Source organism: Solea senegalensis, linkage group LG2 (assembly GCF_019176455.1).
Source record: "Solea senegalensis isolate Sse05_10M linkage group LG2, IFAPA_SoseM_1, whole genome shotgun sequence".
Lineage (NCBI taxonomy): Eukaryota > Metazoa > Chordata > Actinopteri > Pleuronectiformes > Soleidae > Solea > Solea senegalensis.
Window position 1 is genome coordinate 24,772,703 of NC_058022.1, and position 6,667 is coordinate 24,779,369.

Consider the following 6,667-nt stretch of genomic DNA (forward strand, 5'->3'; position numbering starts at 1 on the left):
GAAATCAGTTGTGTTTGAAAGGGGACACACTCTGCTCCAACAAGAGCAGACATGACCTTTAATTACACACTAACCTGACCAACCTTTTCATAATGTGAAATTATGAGTCAAGGTATTTTTTTTGTACCACAGCAGACGTTCATAATGATGATGAACCAGTGCCGTGTGCCCAAAATAGGTACCACCTCCAGGGTGTGTGTGTGTGTGTGTGTATTTAGCTTCTTTTTTTTTAATACAGTCACCATAACATCAATCAGTAAAGCCTGTAGACTGAGGTAATGCTCTGGACAGATTCCTGCAGCCTGGCCTCATGCCCGTCTGACTGTAAACGCCTCAGTTATCTCAGCAGCCACTTCCTTCTCTTGACCACATGCATATCAGCTGAGGTAAGGACGGTGTGGCCTGGTCTCAGAGCCTGGCGAGCTGCATTACTTGGAGTGACCTGATTAGATTTGGGCCTCTATAGAGAGTCAGGTGGCACAGAGGCTAAAGTGGATCACAAGTGCAGTCAACATTCTATTTTAATAATAATGTGCTCATTTGCTCTTTATCTTGGAGACCTTATATAACAGTAGAGAGGTTAAGACGTGACGTTCACTGATGCCCTGGATAGATTTACTGGGATTCTACTAATACTGACGACCTGTGTCCACTCATTCAGCTCAGCATCACCTCCTCTCCTCTTCAAAATTGATTTATGATCAAATTAAAATATTTTTTTTGTCTTTTGACTATTGCACCATGTGAGTCTTTCATCTCATCAACCTCGTCTCCTACAAAATGATGTTCCCACACAACTAAACTGCTTCGGAACATATTTTCTAAACCCAAATTGCATTACTTTTAAAAACCTAATACTCTAAAGTTCATATGAGACTGAAGTGAGGACAGTAATAACATTTCCTGATTATGAATCTGGCTATGTTTAGGCACAAACATCACCTGGTTATGGTTAGGACAGTGTCATGGGTTTTCCATACTGTGGCAACGTTTTATATAAAGGCCCTTCGCATGACGATGATTCAAAGATTATTTGCCAAAATATTTACATATATATTTAATATGAAATGCTGAGTGAAAAACAAATTTATAACTCAATATAAGTGATAATAAAAGCATAATTACACCTGTATTATTGCATGTATAACTCATAAGCTCTTAATACAAACTTCTTAACAAATGATATAAACACTGAAAAGATGTTTATCAACAATAATTAAATAATTATAATCAAGGTAATGGTAACACTTTACAATGAGCGTCACAAGGAGCAATAATGAAGTAATGCTTAACAGGGTTAGGTTTGATTAATCAGTGCTATTATAAATAAAGTGTCCTGTGTGGCAAAATTCCTTCATTAAAAGACAGTGGAAAGTCCTCATCATAGCACTACAATTGGCAAAAAATCGAAGCTATTGCTGAGAGTGACAATAATATTGTTTATAGAGCGAAAACAAACATAATTAAATCACTATAATTAGATTTTCCCCTCAATTCTACTCCTTCCTCTGTTTTCCTCCGGTTTCATCCCTCCTGTTTTCCGGGTGTGTTTCTTTCGAGTGTTCCTCATAGGACCAGTAGGATTATGGTCCATGAGTAATAGGGCTCTCGCCAGGACAGAGTCAGATAGTTTGCATGCTTTCCCAACACCAGCAGGATCAGTGGTAACTGTAGCTCTAACTGGGCTGGCCTTATTGAGAATCCCTTACAATAACAGGGAAGGGTTGTGTTTAAGTCTATCCAAGCGGTAGTAAAGCCGCAGGGATTTAACAGAAAATCCACACAAGGGGTATCATCAACATATTAAGCAGGGGCAGTAAGTTAACACCCTCCTTTTTGTAGCAGATTGATCTGTGGAGCTGTTGGGAATGAGCTGTCCTGTTACTGATGTTTTTTGATGTCCATTTTTCAGTTACATGTATTCAGGATAAAAGGATCTACAGTGAGCTGCCACTTTATTAGGTGTCCCCTGCACCTAATAAAGTGGCAAGAATGACACCCTTTGGTGGTTGACCTGTTGTCCATTCAGAAATGCTCTGCTGCATACCTTGCTTGTAATGAGTTAGTTTTTTGTCGGGGTTCCTTTTTGACTTTCTATCATTTCAAACCAGTTTAATCATTCTTTCCTGACCTCTGGTATCAACAAGGCATTTTCTCTCACAGAACTGCTGCTTAATGGATATTTTTTGTTCTTATTTAGGACCGTTCTCTGTAAACCCTGGCGATGGTTGTGAGTAAAAACCCCACATCACCTTCAAAGTAACTTCAATAATTTTTCTTCCTCATTCTGACGCACAGTTTGAACTGCGGCAGGTGGTCTTAACCATGTCTATATAACTAAATGCAAAGAGTTGCTGCCGTGTGATTGGCTGATATTTGTGTTAACAAGCAGTTGCATAAAGGACATGAGGACAACAGGGATAAGGCAAGGCGGAGGCAGATGATCTGCTGTGACAACCCCTAAAGGGAGAAGCTGAAAGCTATACTATACACTACAGTGGTGCCGGCACAGCTGCCAGGGACAACGTGGGATTAACTGTCTTGCCTAAGGACACATAGAAAACTAGGAGAGCCAGGAAATCAAACCCACAACCTTCCAGTTGAAGGAGAACAAGAAAATGGTTATTTGAGTTCAAAGGGAACATCCCGAGTTTATCTAATCCAAAAGTGTATATGTTTTGAATGTATGCTTGGAAGGCACCAGTCATCTCCATGGTAACCAACCAAGGAAGTTGTTAGAGATACCGAGTTTGAACTGGTCGAAACAGGGGAGAAAATACTTACAGTTGAAGATCAAACATTTATACAGAGACAGTGACAACCAATTAATGACAAAACATGACACTGTTCACAACATAGAAACAGTAACAGCTGAAACATTTCTGCCCGTTTGTGATGCTTGACACATTTAAAAAAGTGTCCTGCGAAAGACGACAGACTTAACTCATGCTGCTTTAGATGATTCAACAAAGACAACCAAATGTAATCCCAAACTGAGACAATGTGGAGTGTGTAAGTCCTTGTGTGGGAATGTGAGTCAGTGCATTAGGTGTTTCACCTATCATCCCTAGGAGCAGCTGTCTTGTCTGACTGCATGGATATTGCTCTCATTTAGCTGAGTAAAAAGTCACTGGAGGGCAAAGGGAGAGGTTTTAAAAACAATTCACTTACTCCGACAACTCACGCACCATCACTGTATAACTCATCCTCATGTAGGAGGTCAGCCGAACCATGCTTCACAGAGGCAACGCTACACAGGAAGCAGTCTATATATGGTCATACTAACTAGTAAATCAGATATGACCTGTTTATATTAAAATGTAATTTAAACAAGCAGCAGCAGAGACTCTACAGATGACAACTTTAATTATAGCATAATAATACTGACAATAATACTACTGCTAGTGATAATAATAATAGTAGCCTCCAAACTGGATCTGGATCCTGCAGCCTGCTCCCATTCTACTCTTACAGACTCGGGGAACCACAAGTAAGCCTGCATTCTGTGACCAAAGTGATCTGTTAGGATGATATGGTAAAATGATGTCCTTGATCATAAAGTGCTTTGTATGTGAGAAGAAGCTAACACTGGAGTGATACGGGCTCTCTTTCTAGTTTCTATCAGAACTCATGCAGCAGCATTTTGAATTAACTGGAGGGTTTTAACAGACTTCTTGGAACATCCTGATAGTAATGAGTGGCAGTAATCTAATCTAGATGTAACAAAAGCATGAGCTAGTTTTCAGCATCCTTTAAGGTAAAAGTGTTTCTAATTTTCATAATGTTCCACAGCTGGAAGAAGGCCATTAAATTAGTTTTGTGTGTGAATCAAATTATACATCCAAGGTTCCTCACAATGAAACAGGAATTACATATGATGTCTGTCTGTCTGTCTGTCTGTCTGTCTACCTATCTATCTATCTATCTATCTATCTATCTATCTATCTATCTATCTATCTATCTATCTATCTATCTATCTATCTTGTCACGGTGTCACATGCTTATGGACTGTTTTTTGTTTATTTTTCCTGTGTTGATCTGCCCTCATCTGCCCTAACTCTCTTGTCATTGCAGATCTTGTCACTCACGTTGGCCCTGCAATCACCTCGTTCCACTCACCTGAGTCTCCCCGCCCACTTCCACACCTGGCCCTCATTATCCTCATCAGCCTCCCTTACAAATACAGCCCATTCTCATTCACCCTCTGTCAGATCGTCGTGACACATGTCCTGCCAGTTTTGCTCTGCCTAAGACTCTTGCCTGCAACTTATGCCAGAGGTTTTTCTGGACCTCCCTCCCTCAGTTAGTTTACACCTTTGTTTGCTGCTTAGGTTTTTTTTACTTTAAATAAAAACCTTTTTTGGACACTCTGAATCGTGCTCTTGGGTCCAGTGTTTTCTCAGACCTTACATATCTACCTATCTATCTATCTATCTATCTATCTATCTATCTGGCTGCCTCCCAAACAAGGACAAGGGTTAACTGGGCAAACTTCACTTGTGTGTTTATAAGCAGTTGGAATGCATGTAAGCAGCAGGACTTGTTTGTGCCTTCGCAGTGGGGTTCCCTTAAAAGCCTGAGACTTTTTCAAAGGTAGCATTGTGTTTCCTCAGACACAGTGTTTTCCTTGACTCGCATGTATTATCAAGCGAGGTCAGCAACCAGCACCGAGAATGAATTGACAAGTGTAACCAGCCAGGTCAGGCCTCCAAACGGATTCATGCATGCTCAACACAGATGTTGACAACTGGGTAAAGGAGGACAGAGGACATGGTGGAGAGCTGGAGTTAGCCACCGCTTATCACGGGCACATTACTGACAGCCATTTAGAGGTGGAGGGCCTCATGTGCAGCTCACTAATCCACTGCTATGAGTGACTTTGGCAGTCGGGAAAACAAGCACTGGAGCCAGACTGTATGGTGTATTACCATTAAGGGGCTTATGCAAACCCGTGGTGGTGGGAATGCTGTCATAATGGTTACAATGCGCCCTCCACCCCCCTCCCATTCTCTGATCCCCCCCCCCAGCTTCTTTTAATGTGTGTTTTTAAAACTTCCTGTAAGTCACTCTCCAAGGCCAGCCACTTAAGAGACCTTTTTAGATAAGGTTGTTAAGATCCGCTCTCCTTTCGAAAAGTGCACTGCCACATCTTGTAAAATGTTTGCAGACAGAGAAACATGTCCTGACACCCGTGGCTTAAAAGGAGCTGCTGGAGAATGCAGTGAATGCCAAGTTTGTGTTGCATCCTTTAAGAAAAGTGCGCTTTAGGTTCCCTGGCTAGAAGCGAGCTCATAGTTGGTGGGCTTAAGATTGCCAAACATGATGTCTCGGCCCTGATCCTGTTATCCTTTCACACTGCCCTGTCACACTGGATGGGATACATAATGCCATACTACAACATACGTGTGGTTATAAACATATTTTTTTTTTACACGGAATTAATGATTAAAACTCATTAAAACATTTATTCTTCTTTCATTTTATTCTTAAAATTAATATTTTTCCAGACATTAGTATTTGTGGTCTGCTGTTAGATTTGACCAGCATAAAATAAACATTTTCATGACATTTTTCTGGGGATGAAGGATCTGGTGCAGCAATGATATTTTGTTTTTCAACTTTTTAACATTTCAACATTTGTGTATAATATAATATAATATAATATAATATAATGTAATGTAATATAATATAATATAATATAATATAATATAATATAATAGCAGAGATGGGAGTAAGTCACACATTCTTCTTTTCACCCACCTCTCCTTCACTAACCCCCTTCCCTCTCCACTTCGTTCTCAAATTTCTCCACACTGTTGCCAAGTACATGCTCAATGTGTTCCTGTTAGTTTTCTTTTTTCTTTAATTGTAAGACTTGACCTTACCATGAAAAGTGCCTTGAGTTAATGTATTTTATGAATTTGAATTGAACTAAATATGCCAATCATAAGCAACTCTCAAGTCTGAAGCAGGTCCAGAGTCATTCTTTCAAGAATCAAGTCAAGTCAAGTCAACGTTAACGTCAAGTCATATTGATATAGAAGATGAAATACACTAAAACAATTATTTGGAATTTGCCATTCCACATAATTGAAGTCCATTTTACTTTCAAAGCCAGTTCTAACCAGTACTCTAGTACGGGTACTTTCAAAAACAAATTCTAATGCTAACTCTAACCTGAATATTTGATAAAAATGTAAATATTCCGGAGATATAAAAAGTCAAGTCGTATGAAGTAATTTTACTCAAGTCTAAGTTGATTCTGAAGTCTATGAGTGTAAAGTCGAGTGTATAATAACAGCTTCAAAAACAGTGACATGGGAGAGCTTTTACTCGTATGCTACTTGTGCTGGTATGGGTGGGTGATGGGTGTGTGGGAGTGAGGGGGCTTTGTTTTTATCATGTGAAGCACAGTGCGTTACATCACTAAGTATAAAAAGTGCTATATAAATAAGTCAGATTGCTTCCTTGCTTGCTTTATTGATTAATTGATTGATTGGTTGGTTGACTCTAGTGGCACTGTTTGCAGATGTATCATATTATATCACACAATTCTAACGTGTAATGAGATAAAATGGCACAAACGGAGAGACTTTCAGTGGCGTTACAAAACAGTCATAACACTGTGTGACAGTGAAAGACTTCTGCCAGAAGTTATCATTTCAGC